The sequence below is a fragment of the Salvia miltiorrhiza genome, chromosome 6 (genome assembly GCF_028751815.1).
Source record: "Salvia miltiorrhiza cultivar Shanhuang (shh) chromosome 6, IMPLAD_Smil_shh, whole genome shotgun sequence".
Taxonomy (NCBI): domain Eukaryota; kingdom Viridiplantae; phylum Streptophyta; class Magnoliopsida; order Lamiales; family Lamiaceae; genus Salvia; species Salvia miltiorrhiza.
Window position 1 is genome coordinate 25,083,581 of NC_080392.1, and position 19,573 is coordinate 25,103,153.

Genomic DNA, 19,573 nt, shown 5'->3' on the forward strand with positions numbered 1-19,573 from the left:
TCTGCCACCAGAGCAGAGCAGAGCTAAAAGACTCGGCCAGAGCAGAGCTAAAAAGCTCGCCAGAGCAGAGCTGGAAACTCGCTAGGGCAGAGCTAACATCCAGAGCAGAGCTCACATCCAGAGCAGAGCTCGCAAGTCAGAGCAGAGCTCGCAAGTCAGAGCAGAGCTCACATACAGAGCAGAGCTCACAAGTCAGAGTAGAGCTGACTGACTCGGCAGAGCAGAGCTAACTCGGCCAGAGCAGAGCTAACTAACTCACCAGAGCAGAGCTATCTCGGCCAGAGCAGAGCTCGGCTGACTCACCAGAGCAGAGCTAACTCGGCCAGAGCAGAGCTAACTGACTCGGCAGAGCAGAGCTCGATTTCAGCTCTGTCACCAGAGCAGAGCTCGGGTTTTCAGTTCTGTCGTCAGAGCAGAGCAGAGCTCGGCTCAACATCAACTCTGCTTCCAGAGCAGAGCTCGGTTTTCAGCTCTGCCTCCAGAGCAGAGCTCAGCTACGCCAGAGCTGCCACCATTTTATCGAAAGGAAAGGAATTTTTAACCTCATCAAAAATACAATAGCTCAAACTATTGGAATATCTCATCTCATCATAAACTTATTTATATATATCTCAGTAAAATATTTCTCATAAAAAAAACTGATATGCAAAATAATAAAAGTTGTATGCCATTTCCCGATTTAAAAAATAATCTCGTTCTCCAAAATCTCGAAAATAATCCGTGTTAAGATAACACAAAACAAATCACACTCACATCATCGTAAACAAATAGTCACGTAGAAAATCACTCAAAACATCTCAGATAAAACACGGATACAATTCTTATTAAAGCAATCAACAATCATCTCTCAGATCGACTCTCCCTTCTATAGGGTTTCTCACTCACTTATCTCAACTCTATTCTTCTTCAGATGTTCCTATTTGCAATAGGACAATTAAACTCACAGATACCTCTGTATCCGTCATCGGGAAAAAAATAAATTATGCTCTTCTCTCAATTCAATCAGCATCTCTATCTTTATCATTGATTCTATCAGACTCATATCTCTATCTAGAAGAATAACTCATCTCATCAAAATAGTGTAACTCTAATGCTCAATATTTCTATTTATCATCATAACTCCATCTCATTATAATCTCATATCTCAGTACCGTAGTACTCTCTGTAGTGTCTCGACACTACTACTACTCATAAAAGTACGGGGTGTTACATCCTACCCCCCTTAAAAAAAATTTCGTCCCGAAATTTGAGTTATTCATCTTCGGGAAAAAGCTCGGGATATTTCTCTTTCATCTTTTCTTCAAGTTCCCATGTTGCTTCCTCTTGCCCATGATGTCTCCATTGGATTTTCACCAAAGGAATTGACTTGTCTCTCAGCTGCTGGATCTTCCGATCCAGAATAGCATCGGGCCTCTTTTCGTAGCTCAAGTCCGGCTCTAGGGACACTTCTGAATGACGTGTTTTGGATCAAACACGTATTTTCTTAATTATGAAACATGGAAAACGTTATGAACGTTCGCGAAGCTCGAAGGCAACGCAAGTCTATAGGCAACAGGGCCTACCTTCTTGAGTATATTTTAGGGTCTAATATATATCTCGGTTTGAGTTTTCCTCTAACTCCCAAACGATGCACTCTTCTGGATGGGGAATCTTTCAGAAAGACTTTGTCTCCTACATCAAAATGAATCTCTGTTCGTCTGGGGTCTGTATAAGATTTTTGGCGATCTTGTGCTTCTTTAATTCTCTGTTGAATTTGTCGCACAATGGCGATCATCTCTTCAATAGCTTCTGGTCCAAACACTATTTCTCTCCCCAACGTCATCCCAAATAAAGCGGGGATCTATATTTTCGTCCAAACAAGGCTTCGTATGGAGCCATGTTAATAGTTGATTGAAAACTATTATAATAAGCAAACTCGATCAAGGGTAAAACTTGCTCCCATTGACTTCCTCTATCTAGCACAACAGTGCTAATCACGTCTTCTAAAACTTGTATAGTCCTTTCGGACTGTCCATCCGTCTGCAGATGAAAGGCTGTACTAAACTCAGTTTAGTACCTAACTCTTTTTGCATGCTCATCCAGAAACGTGTAGTAAATCTGGAATCTCGATCCGATGTAATCGTCATCGGTAGGTCAGATATAAAATTCAGTGTAGCAATCACTATTTCCGTCATTTGAGGTGATATCACTACCTCCAATCTCAATCTATCTAATTCTTTGATCAAGTTTTCTTTTTGAATAAGAAAAATCTAACTCTCCTTGATTCTTTCTACTCAATACATCAACGACATCGTTAGCTCTTTCGGGGTGATAATTTATCCCGCAATCGTAATCTTTCACCAACTCTATCCATCTTCTCTGTCACATGTCTTGATCTTTTTGCTCAAAGAAGTATTTGAGACTTTTTGTGATCGGTGTTTATCTCACACCATACTCCATAAAGATGGTGTCTCCAGATCTTCAAAGCATGCACTACGGCTGCTAACTCTAAATCATGCGTCGGATAATTCATCTCATGTGGCTTGAGTTGCCGTGAGGCACTTGCAATAACTATTCCATCATGCATCAGTACACATCTTAGTCCATTCTTTAATGCGTCTGTATAGACTGCATACTCTTTGTTCGCCTTTGGAACAACTAAAACTGGGGCAGTGGTAATTCTCTTCTTCAGCTCTGAAAAACTCAACTCACACTCGTTCGTCCACTCAAATTTAACTTCTTTATTTAGCAGGTGCGTCAATGGCTTAGTGATTTTCGAAAAGCCCTCAATAAATCTTCGGTAATACCCTGTTAATCTCAGAAAACTGCGGATTTCATGCAGTGTAGTCGGTGCTCTCCACTCTTGTACCGCTTGAACTTTTGTTGGGTCTACTTTGATCCCTCTCGCAGAAACGATATGGCCAAGGAAATTGATTTCTTTAAGCCAAAACTTACATTTGCTAAACTTAGCATATAGCTTTTCAGCTCTCAATCTCTCTAACACGATTCTCTACTGCTCTTCGTGCTCTCGTTTACTCTTTGAGTAAATCAGAATGTCGTCTATGAATACTAACACGAACTTGTCCATGTATTTGTGAAAGACTCGGTTCATGAGATCCATGAACACTGCAGGGGCATTCGTCAATCCAAAAGGCATGACTATGAATTCATAGTGCCCGTATCTCGTACGAAATGCCATCTTCGAAATATCTTCCGATCTTATCTTCAGCTGATGATACCCCGTTCTCAAGTCAATCTTTGAAAAAGTGCTCGCTTTTTGGAGTTGATCGAATAAATCATCGATCCGAGATAACGGATACTTATTCTTCAGTGTCACCTTATTCAACTCGCGGTAGTCAATGCATAACCTCAAACTACCGTCCCTCTTTTTGAATAAAAAAATCGGTGCTTCGCACGGGGAAACACTAGGTCGAATGAAGCCCAAATCTAGCAATTTTTGAAGTTGCAGCTTCACTCTTACAACTCTGCCGGGGCCACTCTATATGGTGCCTTTGACGTCGGTGCGGCTCCGGGCTCAAGATCAAATGTAAACTCGAGCTATCGATCTGGGGTAATCCTGGTAAAGCTTCAGAAAAAAAATGTCTTTGTATTCTCGCATGACTGGTACGTCATCTATGTTTGTTTTGGACTCCTCACTCTGATTCAGGTATACAACATACGCGGTTGTATCCTTTCTCTACAAAAGCTTTCGGCTTGAAGCGCCGAAATTATTGGCGGCTTTCTCATTTTCTCTCAACGCCAATAAACAAGTAGGCTCTTGGCCTGAAAAAAATGAAACGATATTCGTCTCTCCTTGCATTGTATCGTCGCATGGTTAGCCTCTAACCAATCCATTCCCAAAATAATATCTATGTACCACATAGACATCATCCTTAGGTTTTTAGCCTTGAGCTTAATCGATTCTAGCTAGAATTCTAAGTCAGGACATACGAGTGAGACCATAGTGGTTCTGCTAGATTTCTTCGATTATTGCCCTGAGCCTTCTGCTCAAGCGCAACACTCTCTGTTGATGGGATTGATTCGCCTGCGGGGCTAGCGGCTGCCTTCCTTACTGACGTGGTTGATAGGCAAGCTGCTGTCGCGATGGCGGCGGTAGCGGTAGGACTCCTTCCATCGCTTTGAGCTGCGGCCGAAACTGACTCGGTCGTTCTCCGCTTCCACTTTGCTGACGATTCGGACACTAGTTGAGTAGTGCCCGTCCCCTCGACAGGTGTAGCAGGTATTTTGTCCCATTTTCTCTTTCCTTCTTGCCCTCGTCCAGAAAAAGATAGATTGAATGTTCGAGTGCTCTTAACCGTTTTGGGGTGCTGAAGCTTAAAACACTTTCTCTGGCTACAATGCCAGTTCTATCTCCAATGCTTTATTTAATGTTTCAGTACACATAACCGCACTCAGACTCGTTACATCATCTCGTACCTCTTATCTCAAACCTGATCGAAATAATTTTGACATCTTCTTGTTCATCTCTTCTTGATATGTGGCATACCGAACCAAGTCGCAAAATTGACGTTCGTTTTCAGCTACGGTTTTATTGCCTTATCTCTTATCATCAACTCTATTTCTCTCTTCAATCGGTTTTTCTTTCTCGGCAAAAGTCTAAGGGGACATATTTCAGCCTTAGAATTAATTCCCATTGCTTACGAATCATAAGACTCTTACTCAACATCATATTATTTCCTTAGTTCTCATAACTCAACGTCAAAGACATATCTCATGTCTATCATCGTAACATTAGCTCAAAACTCTACTCAAACATAGAGACTCTCTGATCATCGTCGTATAGACATATAAGAAATCTTCTCTTTCGAGAACTCTTACTAATTGCGGGGCATAACGGAAATAAAACATCCCGTACTACGACGACGATGCTACTTCTATACTAGTCGTCATCTCAGTCTACTATCGTGGAAAAAGTCATCTGTTCTAATCTGTCATCTCGATCTCCTTAAATCTGCTATTGCCTGTTCTGGCTTAGCATTACTTCTTCTCATCCTCGAAATGGTTAGCTTTCTACATACTTGGCTAATATATGAAAATCCATAGTCGAACAGTTGTGCTCGTCCCGTAATAATATATTTTACGACTGCTCCCAAAACTCGTGTTTTCTTTCAAATACTCTTCTTGATTATGCCATCCTAGTTACCTAGACATTCCTAACTCTTGTCGGATGTGGTAGGGACTAGGATGTGATGAATAAAAATGTATAATCTTGAACAAGACGAGCTCAAGTAATGGAATGATTCCATAATAGCCAGTGCTATCTCAAGGATAATGAAGAAGTTACAATCAAAGGAAGATCAAAAGCTAGAACAGAAACTAAGATAAAAACTAAGATATAATATGATGGGAGTAAATCAATACTGGAAGTAGAAGCAATCCACTAGGTGGAAAATGAATAAATTGTCCACTGTTAAATCAAGGGGTAAGGATTTCCAATACAAACGACTCAGGCTCGAACACAGTGGATCTGGAAAAATTTCTCAATAGCAAATAGTTCATCTCATGTAGGAGTTCAAATGGATGCAGAAAAATTTAAAAATGACCAAGCGGGATAGGAACTCAATAAGTCTACTCTCATTATTACTCTTAGCGATGTTAAACGCGGTCCCGGTGAAAAATACCTCTATTACGAAGTACAATTGGTCAATAGTATCTATGCATCCCATGAGGTCTCCATAATACGTTCGCCCTATTAGGGTCGTGTCTATAAATCGCGATGAAATCTCTAAATTCTCATCTCAGTTCTCTATATCTCAACTCAATTCTATATTTCTCATATAGAATTCTCATAGTTCTCGTTATCTCTATCGTTTATCTAACATCATGCATCAAATATCAATCTCAAAACTACGATGTGACATAAAGCTTTCTAGTCATCACTGTCATCTCTATATCATAGGAAAAATTGCCTCTCTTTTGAGGTCTTACACAAAAGCGAAGGTTCTCTGTGTACAAAACGCCCTATACTATAATGATGCTCTCGCTATGCAAGCATCATAGGGACTAAGCGTCATATATGTTCTATACTATGCTTCTAGCTATGTACATCGGTTATGCATTACTACTATATATATATTCATATACATCTCTAGATAGTCTCGGTCGTCATCTATCAATCTCCCATCTCGTCGTCACCTGATATCCTACTCCTAACATCATCAGTCGGAGCATCCTCACTCGGCTCCGACTCTTCCTCCTCACATTTGTCTATGATCCGATACGCGCTATCGTCGCTCGGCTCATCCTCGACATCCGTATCATACATCGGATAGTAAACCGGCACCTCAGGAATAGAAACCCATGTCTCGGTGCCGTCGTCCGCAACTTGATGCCATAAAGGCTGGGTTCGCCCGCGTCCAACTGTCATATCCGGAGTCTCCTCGTCCGGATCCTCCTCATCGCTGTCTGACCTTGCAGGTCGAGATCCTCCCTCTTGGGCGCCTCGATAAGGTGCATAGTGGAGCTGGTGCGTGTAAGGCTGTAAAGCCAAAACGTCGGAATCTAGTACTGGGGCAACTCTCGAATCAGATGGCCCCGATTCTCGCTGAATCAGAGGCTCTGTAAAACCAATCGGCGGTGCTGATCTGATAGGTAGCACTGGTAAAGGTGCCGTCACCGGGGACAACTCCCATAATGGTAAGTCGGCGCTAGGATATGTGATCATCGCCAAATACGAAAACGGATCGTGCTCCACAACCGGTGAATACGTCTCGAAAACTATCGGATCTGAAACAGTCTGCTCAGGTATAATCGGCATCGGCTCACTAGGGGGTGGTGGTGCAACCGGGTAAGGCTCATCTGGCAGTGGGGGTGCAACCACTAACTCTCCACCCTGGACTGGCCCAGCCGGCACTTCGTACGGCGGTGCAGGGGAATCGCCGAATGCAAAATAACGATGGCCGAGCGTCGCGATTAAACCGCTAATGTCACCATACCTCACTCTTCCCAACCACGTAGTGCCCACGAATAGGGGGACGAATGTTGTCGCCCAAACTCCCCACGTGGGTGGTAACCGCGGAATCAGAAGATCGATAGCTTCCGCTCCGTCGATTCCGTAGGGAATAACCCTCTACCTGCGTCGATGGTAATGCGCTAGAAACTCTCCTAGCGTATCGTCCTTATCTGGCCCATATTCTCTAACCCAGCGTTTCGTTGCTTCTTCAACAATACGCTGCATCTCTCTCTCATTTGGTCCGGTGGAGCAACGGCTATACTAGCCTCAACATGACTCCCAAATATTCCTCAACTCATGGTTCTCATCATGCTCAGATAGTTCCGCCATCAAACATCACATAACTCATTAGTGAGTCAACTCAAAACTCAGCATGAAAGCGGAAAAGAAAACATCAAAAGCTCTTACCTCGATAAGTCGGAGGAGATGGGGTGCTGGGGTTCTGTTTCGACCGACTCTCAAACCAGTCTAAGAACTCAAATTAGACTAGTACTCAACTCATAAATAAGAGCAAATAAAAGCTCAACTCAATCAAGCATTTAACTCAGAGCAGACGACCTGCTCTGATACCACTCTGTCGCAGCCCGATTCCGACACTAGTAATAGCGGGGATCGAGTATCGATACGACTATTTTAAAGGAATAAAAGACAAGATGTATAGGTCAAACATCAAGCGGAAGCTCACATCAAAAGGTGTTAAGGAAATCATCATAAATGAATCCAAGGGTAAAATCGTCAACATCGTTATATCTTTTTGATTATCAGGAATTTCACGAACAAAAACAAAACGGGTATAGCTCATTTTTCATAATGAAGAATAATATGCAGAGTATCGCAGTAAAAGGCAAATCGATTATATGTATGAAGACATATAACCGTGAGTGTATTGCTTGATTTTCAAAGGAAATTAAGTATCTTAAACATCAAACTCTATTTAACATAACTTCATATCAAAACTCTATCGACAAAACAGATATACGATAGAGAAAGAAAACGTCAACCCGAAACATTCTCCACCAGCACCGCACCATACTCCCCCTCCGTTTATCCTGCACGTTTAGAAATACATGCAGGGCGTGAGTACATAAATACTCAGTGGACATATCGCCGAAAAACAAAGCTGCTCATAGAGCTATAAATTGAACTTGCCACAATTCAGCAATACACAGGAATTATATCTTAAAAGAACCTGTGCAAGCAGTTTTAACCATAAACATCATAATTAAGTGTCTGCAGACAAGTACTCGACATGTATGTACCGCATCTACAACTCATCATTATAATTAAGGTACTGAGAAGTAGGCCTCCCTCTCAAGTACCGTGACCGGCCGACCCGAAGACGGCTCACAGTCACCTCTGTGCACAAAATCCCGCTTGTGGCAGGACCGAATTCGTCTCATCTCATCAGTAGAGGGTAAACATACAAGCTCAACATCAAAAATTGGCAAGTCAAACAGTTCTCAAACATCATTTATCTCAAAAACATTTGTTAATCTCATAACATCATCAAATCATTTTAGAAAGCTCATATGATAAACATATACTCAAAATATTGCCCACCTGAAGACCTTACTCAAAATCTCCCGTCAAAGTGGAGTTACTTACTTCCTTGCTCTTCTCGTGTCTTCAGGGATCATCATCATCATCGAAAGTTCATGTCATAAAATGAATCTCGATTAGAACTCATTGACTACTTCTCAGGCCTTATCTCATACTCTATCTCATATTCTATTACTTTACTCAACTCTATATAAACTCTCCACTCATCTCACATCCTTAAGTTCAAGGATATGTTTCAAGAAAATCATGGCTCTAAGTCTCGATTTATTTCTCATATAAGGTTCGTCTAATCTCATTCAAACACATAGGTAACACAATCACATAAGGCACATAAGAAATCACAAACAAACATCATCAAAACATGCTCTGTTTTTACACTGACTCAACTTCAAAATTTAAACTGTTCTGACTCCGACATCTCCTGGACTCGAGACTCATACCGAAAGAAATATCTGCGAGTCTAGTTTCATTTAAAAAAAAGTAGAGTCGAAAACTCCAAGTGGTTTGAGAGATATGGCGTTTTTACCATTATCTACCATTTCTGGCAGTTTTGTGCAACCGAAGGTTACAATTTTTCAAAAATAGTAAACGTTGTCAAACTGGGCTCATCTTCGGTGGATATCTAGCTAACACAATAAGGTTGATACCATAAAAAGTTGGAAAGCTAGATCACATAGGAAGCTACTGAAACGAAAGACTCTTTCCCCTGTTTTCTGAAATTCTCGGTAATAATGTGCAGTTTAAGTTTTGCATTTTAAAGAAATATCAAACGAAGTTGAAAAGACTTGAAATTTTACCAGGGTACTCAAGACTCATGTATGGACTTTCTATAAAATTTTCAAAGCTATTTGACATCGAAAAACCGTCGATCACAGTAGGCCAGTAAGGCCTACGAAAATTTCTCCAAAATCTCATCTCAAACTCTTTATATGCTCAACCACATCAAAACGATCGAGCGAAAAATATACTCAACCTCGACTCTTCTCATCTCATATCATTCTCGAACATCAACTCAAAGCAAAAGCAAATCTCACTTTAACTCAATTAAATTCCCATGGCAAACCATAGCCAAAATCCTCAACATATACTTATTTCATGCTCAAGATTATATACTTAAATGATTTCACACAATTAATCACATAGATTTATTAATCACCCTAGTTTTTATTAAACTAAAACTTTTGAAATACCACTAATCATGTATAACCTATTGATCAAAACATAGATCGAACATCCTAGCTTACCAATTAGCACAAATCAACATCATAAAACAAGATCCCATATAGATACACATATATGTCATCTTCTTCCTCAACTAACACTTTCATTTTTCACTTCTCAACCTCAAGCTTCAATCTCATCCATTATTAATCATCTAGATCATCTCATAAACTCAAATCCATCATCATATAACTCAAGCCAATTCAAGAAAATAAACAACAAAATTCGTAGGGTTTCAAGCCCCTAATTTTCGAAAATTTCCTAGGAATAAGTTTGGTGATTTTCTAGCTCAATCATGATCATATACTCATTCACATATCATTAATATGATCAAATAAATAATCTAAGATCACTTACTCAAGGATTTAAAAGGTGATCAAGACTTTGCTCCAACTTTGATCTTAGTTCTAGCTTCTTGAATTTGATGAGATATGATAGTGTTTGATTGGATTGGATGGTGGATTATCTCATAGTAGTGTTTGATGAAGCTTCTCTAAGCTTTCTTCAATGGACATCAATGGAGGAAAAGAGAGTATAGAGAGAGAGAGGGGAGGCCGAGAATGGGGAAGAGAAGGGAGGGGGTGTGCGTGAGTTATTTGTAGAATTAGGATAATGACTTGCTCAAGAATTTAATCCCACTTGAATCAAAGTGTTATCCCAACATTTTCACTTTATAATAAATGCTAATTAATGCATGTCCCCCTTAACTCCTACCTCCTAATCCACTTGCCATTTAAGATAATGAGCATGTGGTAAAAACAAAATATCTCAAGTGTAGTATTAGTTGAATTAATACACTCGATCACAGCTCTGCCACCAGAGCAGAGCAGAGCTAAAAGACTCGGCCAGAGCAGAGCTAAAAAGCTCGCCAGAGCAGAGCTGGAAACTCGCTAGGGCAGAGCTAACATCCAGAGCAGAGCTCACATCCAGAGCAGAGCTCGCAAGTCAGAGCAGAGCTCGCAAGTCAGAGCAGAGCTCACATCCAGAGCAGAGCTCACATACAGAGCAGAGCTCACAAGTCAGAGCAGAGCTGACTGACTCGGCAGAGCAGAGCTAACTCGGCCAGAGCAGAGCTAACTGACTCACCAGAGCAGAGCTATCTCGGCCAGAGCAGAGCTCGGCTGACTCACCAGAGCAGAGCTAACTCGGCCAGAGCAGAGCTAACTGACTCGGCAGAGCAGAGCTCGATTTCAGCTCTGTCACCAGAGCAGAGCTCGGGTTTTCAGTTCTGTCGTCAGAGCAGAGCAGAGCTCGGCTCAACATCAACTCTGCTTCCAGAGCAGAGCTCGGTTTTCAGCTCTGCCTCCAGAGCAGAGCTCAGCTACGCCAGAGCTGCCACCATTTTATCGAAAGGAAAGGAATTTTTAACCTCATCAAAAATACAATAGCTCAAACTATTGGAATATCTCATCTCATCATAAACTTATTTATATATATCTCAGTAAAATATTTCTCATAAAAAAAACTGATATGCAAAATAATAAAAGTTGTATGCCATTTCCCGATTTAAAAAATAATCTCGTTCTCCAAAATCTCGAAAATAATCCGTGTTAAGATAACACAAAACAAATCACACTCACATCATCGTAAACAAATAGTCACGTAGAAAATCACTCAAAACATCTCAGATAAAACACGGATACAATTCTTATTAAAGCAATCAGCAATCATCTCTCAGATCGACTCTCCCTTCTATAGGGTTTCTCACTCACTTATCTCAACTCTATTCTTCTTCAGATGTTCCTATTTGCAATAGGACAATTAAACTCACAGATACCTCTGTATCCGTCATCGGGAAAAAAATAAATTATGCTCTTCTCTCAATTCAATCAGCATCTCTATCTTTATCATTGATTCTATCAGACTCATATCTCTATCTAGAAGAATAACTCATCTCATCAAAATAGTGTAACTCTAATGCTCAATATTTCTATTTATCATCATAACTCCATCTCATTATAATCTCATATCTCAGTACCGTAGTACTCTCTGTTGTGTCTCGACACTACTACTACTCATAAAAGTACGAGGTGTTACATCCTACCCCCCTTAAAAAAAATTTCGTCCCGAAATTTGAGTTATTCATCTTCGGGAAAAAGCTCGGGATATTTCTCTTTCATCTTTTCTTCAAGTTCCCATGTTGCTTCCTCTTGCCCATGATGTCTCCATTGGATTTTCACCAAAGGAATTGACTTGTCTCTCAGCTGCTGGATCTTCCGATCCAGAATAGCATCGGGCCTCTTTTCGTAGCTCAAGTCCGGCTCTAGGGACACTTCTGAATGACGTGTTTTGGATCAAACACGTATTTTCTTAATTATGAAACATGGAAAACGTTATGAACGTTCGCGAAGCTCGAAGGCAACGCAAGTCTATAGGCAACAGGGCCTACCTTCTTGAGTATATTTTAGGGTCTAATATATATCTCGGTTTGAGTTTTCCTCTAACTCCCAAACGATGCACTGCTCTGGATGGGGAATCTTTCAGAAAGACTTTGTCTCCTACATCAAAATGAATCTCTGTTCGTCTGGGGTCTGTATAAGACTTTTGGCGATCTTGTGCTTCTTTAATTCTCTGTTGAATTTATCGCACAATGGCGATCATCTCTTCAATAGCTTCTGGTCCAAACACTATTTCTCTCCCCAACGTCATCCCAAATAAAGCGGGGATCTATATTTTCGTCCAAACAAGGCTTCATATGGAGCCATGTTAATAGTTGATTGAAAACTATTAAAATAAGCAAACTCGATCAAGGGTAAAACTTGCTCCCATTGACTTCCTCTATCTAGCACAACAGTGCTAATCACGTCTTCTAAAACTTGTATAGCCCTTTCGGACTGTCCATCCGTCTGCAGATGAAAGGCTGTACTAAACTCAGTTTAGTACCTAACTCTTTTTGCATGCTCGTCCAGAAACGTGTAGTAAATCTGGAATCTCGATCCGATGTAATCGTCATCGGTAGGTCAGATATAAAATTCAGTGTAGCAATCACTATTTCTGTCATTTGAGGTGATATCACTACCTCCAATCTCAATCTATCTAATTCTTTGATCAAGTTTTCTTTTTGAATAAGAAAAATCTAACTCTCCTTGATTCTTTCTACTCAACACATCAACGACATCGTTAGCTCTTTCGGGGTGATAATTTATCCCGCAATCGTAATCTTTCACCAACTCTATCCATCTTCTCTGTCACATGTCTTGATCTTTTTGCTCAAAGAAGTATTTGAGACTTTTTGTGATCGGTGTTTATCTCACACCATACTCCATAAAGATGGTGTCTCCAGATCTTCAAAGCATGCACTACGGCTGCTAACTCTAAATCATGCGTCGGATAATTCATCTCATGTGGCTTGAGTTGCCGTGAGGCACTTGCAATAACTCTTCCATCATGCATCAGTACACATCTTAGTCCATTCTTTAATGCGTCTGTATAGACTGCATACTCTTTGTTCGCCTTTGGAACAACTAAAACTGGGGCAGTGGTAATTCTCTTCTTCAGCTCTGAAAAACTCAACTCACACTCGTTCGTCCACTCAAATTTAACTTCTTTATTTAGCAGGTGCGTCAATGGCTTAGTGATTTTCGAAAAGCCCTCAATAAATCTTCGGTAATACCCTGCTAATCTCAGAAAACTGCGGATTTCATGCGGTGTAGTCGGTGCTCTCCACTCTTGTACCGCTTGAACTTTTGTTGGGTCTACTTTGATCCCTCTCGCAGAAACGATATGGCCAAGGAAATTGATTTCTTTAAGCCAAAACTTACATTTGCTGAACTTAGCATATAGCTTTTCAGCTCTCAATCTCTCTAACACGATTCTCTACTGCTCTTCGTGCTCTCGTTTACTCTTTGAGTAAATCAGAATGTCGTCTATGAATACTAACACGAACTTGTCCATGTATTTGTGAAAGACTCGGTTCATGAGATCCATGAACACTGCAGGGGCATTCGTCAATCCAAAAGGCATGACTATGAATTCATAGTGCCCGTATCTCGTACGAAATGCCGTCTTCGAAATATCTTCCGATCTTATCTTCAGCTGATGATACCCCGTTCTCAAGTCAATCTTTGAAAAAGTGCTCGCTTTTTGGAGTTGATCGAATAAATCATCGATCCGAGATAACGGATACTTATTCTTCAGTGTCACCTTATTCAACTCGCGGTAGTCAATGCATAACCTCAAACTACTGTCCCCCTTTTTAAATAAAAAAATCGGTGCTTCCCACGGGGAAACACTAGGTCGAATGAAGCCCAAATATAGCAATTTTTGAAGTTGCAGCTTCACTCTTACAACTCTGCCGGGGCCATTCTATATGGTGCCTTTGACGTCGGTGCGGCTCCGGGCTCAAGATCAAATGTAAACTCGAGCTATCGATCTGGGGTAATCCTGGTAAAGCTTCAGAAAAAAAATATCTTTGTATTCTCGCATGACTGGTACGTCATCTATGTTTGTTTTGGACTCCTCACTCTGATTCAGGTATACAACATACGCGGTTGTATCCTTTCTCTACAAAAGCTTTCGGCTTGAAGCGCCGAAATTATTGGCGGCTTTCTCATTTTCTCTCAACGCCAATAAACAAGTAGGCTCTTGGCCTGAAAAAAATGAAACGATATTCGTCTCTCCTTACATTGTATCGTCGCATGGTTCTCCTCTAACCAATCCATTCCCAAAATAATATCTATGTACCACATAGACATCATCCTTAGGTTTTTAGCCTTGAGCTTAATCGATTCTAGCTAGAATTCTAAGTCAGGACATACGAGTGCGACCATAGTGGTTCTGCTAGATTTCTTCGATTCTTGTCCTGAGCCTTCTGCTCAAGCGCAACACTCTCTGTTGATGGGATTGATTCGCCTGCGGGGCTGGCGGCTGCCTTCCTTACTGACGTGGTTGATAGGCAAGCTGCTGTCGCGATGGCGGCGGTAGCGGTAGGACTCCTTCCATCGCTTTGAGCTGCGGCCGAAACTGACTCGGTCGTTCTCCGCTTCCACTTTGCTGACGATTCGGACACTAGTTGAGTAGTGCCCGTCCCCTCGACAGGTGTAGCAGGTATTTTGTCCCATTTTCTCTTTCCTTCTTGCCCTCGTCCAGAAAAAGATAGATTGAATGTTCGAGTGCTCTTAACCGTTTTGGGGTGCTGAAGCTTAAAACACTTTCTCTGGCTACAATGCCAGTTCTATCTCCAATGCTTTATTTAATGTTTCAGTACACATAACCGCACTCTGACTCGTTACATCATCTCGTACCTCTTATCTCAAACCTGATCGAAACAATTTTGACATCTTCTTGTTCATCTCTTCTTGATATGTGGCATACCGAACCAAGTCGCAAAATTGACGTTCGTTTTCAGCTACGGTTTTATTGCCTTATCTCTTATCATCAACTCTATTTCTCTCTTCAATCGGTTTTTCTTTCTCGGCAAAAGTCTAAGGGGACATATTTCAGCCTTAGAATTAATTTCCATTGCTCACGAATCATAAGACTCTTACTCAACATCAAATTATTTCCTTAGTTCTCATAACTCAACGTCAAAGACATATCTCATGTCTATCATCGTAACATTAGCTCAAAACTCTACTCAAACATAGAGACTCTCTGATCATCGTCGTATAGACATATAAGAAATCTTCTCTTTCGAGAACTCTTACTAATTGCGGGGCATAACGGAAATAAAACATCCCGTACTACGACGACGATGCTACTTCTATACTAGTCGTCATCTCAGTCTACTATTGTGGAAAAAGTCATCTGTTCTAATCTGTCATCTCGATCTCCTTAAATCTGCTATTGCCTGTTCTGGCTTAGCATTACTTCTTCTCATCCTCGAAATGGTTAGCTTTCTACATACTTGGCTAATATATGAAAATCCATAGTCGAACAGTTGTGCTCGTCCCGTAATAATATATTTTACGACTGCTCCCAAAACTCGTGTTTTCTTTCAAATACTCTTCTTGATTATGCCATCCTAGTTACCTAGACATTCCTAACTCTTGTCGGATGTGGCAGGGACTAGGATGTGATGAATAAAAATGTCTAATCTTGAACAAGACGAGCTCAAGTAATGGAATGATTCCATAATAGCCAGTGCTATCTCAAGGATAATGAAGAAGTTACAATCAAAGGAAGATCAAAAGCTAGAACAGAAACTAAGATAAAAACTGAGATATAATATGATGGGAGTAAATCAATACTGGAAGTAGAAGCAATCCACTAGGTGGAAAATGAATAAATTGTCCACTGTTAAATCAAGGGGTAAGGATTTCAAATGGATGCAGAAAAATTTAAAAATGACCAAGCGGGATAGGAACTCAATAAGTCTACTCTCATTATTACTCTTAGCGATGTTAAACGCGGTCCCGGTGAAAAATACCTCTATTACGAAGTACAATTGGTCAATAGTATCTATGCATCCCATGAGGTCTCCATAATACGTTCGCCCTATTAGGGTCGTGTCTATAAATCGCGATGAAATCTCTAAATTCTCATCTCAGTTCTCTATATCTCAACTCAATTCTATATTTCTCATATAGAATTCTCATAGTTCTCGTTATCTCTATCGTTTATCTAACATCATGCATCAAATATCAATCTCAAAACTACGATGTGACATAAAGCTTTCTAGTCATCACTGTCATCTCTATATCATAGGAAAAATTGCCTCTCTTTGAGGTCTTACACAAAAGCGAAGGTTCTCTCTGTACAAAACGCCCTATACTATAATGATGCTCTCGCTATGCAAGCATCATAGGGACTAAGCGTCATATATGTTCTATACTATGCTTCTAGCTATGTACATCGGTTATGCATTACTACTATATATATATTCATATACATCTCTAGATAGTCTCGATCGTCATCTATCAATCTCCCATCTCGTCGTCACCTGATATCCTACTCCTAACATCATCAGTCGGAGCATCCTCACTCGGCTCCGACTCTTCCTCCTCACACTTGTCTATGATCCGATACGCGCTATCGTCGCTCGGCTCATCCTCGACATCCGTATCATACATCGGATAGTAAACCGGCACCTCGGGAATAGAAACCCATGTCTCGGTGCCGTCGTCCGCAACTTGATGCCATAAAGGCTGGGTTCGCCCGCGTCCAACTGTCATATCCGGAGTCTCCTCGTCCGGATCCTCCTTATCGCTGTCTGACCTTGCAGGTCGAGATCCTCCCTCTTGGGCGCCTCGATAAGGTGCATAGTGGAGCTGGTGCGTGTAAGGCTGTAAAGCCAAAACGTCGGAATCTAGTACTGGGGCAACTCTCGAATCGGATGGCCCCGATTCTCGCTGAATCAGAGGCTCTGTAAAACCAATCGGCGGTGCTGATCTGATAGGTAGCACTGGTAAAGGTGCCGTCACCGGGGTCAACTCCCATAATGGTAAGTCGGCGCTAGAATATGTGATCATCGCCAAATACGAAAACGGATCGTGCTCCACAACCGGTGAATACGTCTCGAAAACTATCGGATCTGAAACAGTCTGCTCAGGTATAATCGGCATCGGCTCACTAGGGGGTGGTGGTGCAACCGGGTAAGGCTCATCTGGCAGTGGGGGTGCAACCACTAACTCTCCACCCTGGACTGGCCCAGCGGGCACTTTCGTACGGCGGTGCAGGGGAATCGCCGAATGCAAAATAACGATGGCCGAGCGTCGCGATTAAACCGCTAATGTCACCATACCTCACTCTTCCCAACCACGTAGTGCCCACGAATAGGGGGACGAATGTTGTCGCCCAAACTCCCCACGTGGGTGGTAACCGCGGAATCAGAAGATCGATAGCTTCCGCTCCGTCGATTCCGTAGGGAATAACCCTCTACCTGCGTCGATGGTAATGCGCTAGAAACTCTCCTAGCGTATCGTCCTTATCTGGCCCATATTCTCTAACCCAGTGTTTCGTTGCTTCTTCAACAATACGCTGCATCTCTCTCTCATTTGGTCCGGTGGAGCAACGGCTATACTAGCCTCAACATGACTCCCAAATATTCCTCAACTCATGGTTCTCATCATGCTCAGATAGTTCCGCCATCAAACATCACATAACTCATTAGTGAGTCAACTCAAAACTCAGCATGAAAGCGGAAAAGAAAACATCAAAAGCTCTTACCTCGATAAGTCGGAGGAGATGGGGTGCTGGGGTTCTGTTTCGACCGACTCTCAAACCAGTCTAAGAACTCAAATTAGACTAGTACTCAACTCATAAATAAGAGCAAATAAAAGCTCAACTCAATCAAGCATTTAACTCAGAGCAGACGACCTGCTCTGATACCACTCTGTCGCAGCCCGATTCCGACACTAGTAATAGCGGGGATCGAGTATCGATACGACTATTTTAAAGGAATAAAAGACAAGATGTATAGGTCAAACATCAAGCGGAAGCTCACATCAAAAGGTGTTAAGGAAATCATCATAAATGAATCCAAGGGTAAAATCGTCAACATCGTTATATCTTTTTGATTATCAGGAATTTCACGAACAAAAACAAAACGGGTATAGCTCATTTTTCATAATGAAGAATAATATGCAGAGTATCGCAGCAAAAGGCGAATCGATTATATGTATGAAGACATATAACCGTGAGTGTATTGCTTGATTTTCAAAGGAAATTAAGTATCTTAAACATCAAACTCTATTTAACATAACTTCATATCAAAACTCTATCGACAAAACAGACATACGATAAAGAAAGAAAACGTCAACCCGAAACATTCTCCACCAGCACCGCACCATACTCCCCCTCCGCTTATCCTGCACGTTTAGAAATACATGCAGGGCGTGAGTACATAAATACTCAGTGGACATATCGCCGAAAAACAAAGCTGCTCATAGAGCTATAAATTGAACTTGCCACAATTCAGCAATACACAGGAATTATATCTTAAAAGAACCTGTGCAAGCAGTTTTAACCATAAACATCATAATTAAGTGTCTGCAGACAAGTACTCGACATGTATGTACCGCATCTACAACTCATCATTATAATTAAGGTACTGAGAAGTAGGCCTCCCTCTCAAGTACCGTGACCGGCCGACCCGAAGACGGCTCACAGTCACCTCTGTGCACAAAATCCCGATTGTGGCAGGACCGAATTCGTCTCATCTCATCAGTAGAGGGTAAACATACAAGCTCAACATCAAAAATTGGCAAGTCAAACAGTTCTCAAACATCATTTATCTCAAAAACATTTGTTAATCTCATAACATCATCAAATCATTTTAGAAAGCTCATATGATAAACATATACTCAAAATATTGCCCACCTGAAGACTTTACTCAAAATCTCCCGTCAAAGTGGAGTTACTTACTTCCTTGCTCTTCTCGTGTCTTCAGGGATCATCATCATCATCGAAAATTCATGTCATAAAATGAATCTCGATTAGAACTCATTGACTAATTCTCAGGCCTTATCTCATACTCTATCTCATATTCTATCTCTTTACTCAACTCTATATAAACTCTCCACTCATCTCACATCCTTAAGTTCAAGGATAGGTTTCAAGAAAATCATGGCTCTAAGTCTCGATTTATTTCTCATATAAGGTTCGTCTAATCTCATTCAAACACATAGGTAACACAATCACATAAGGCACATAAGAAATCACAAACAAACATCATCAAAACATGCTTTGTTTTTACACTGACTCAACTTCAAAATTTAAACTGTTCTGACTCCGACATCTCCTAGACTCGAGACTCATACCGAAAGAAATATCTGCGAGTCTATTTTCATTTAAAAAAAAGTAGAGTCGAAAACTCCAAGTGGTTTGAGAGATATGACGTTTTTACCATTATCTACCATTTCTGACAGTTTTGTGCAACCGAAGGTTACAATTTTTAAAAAA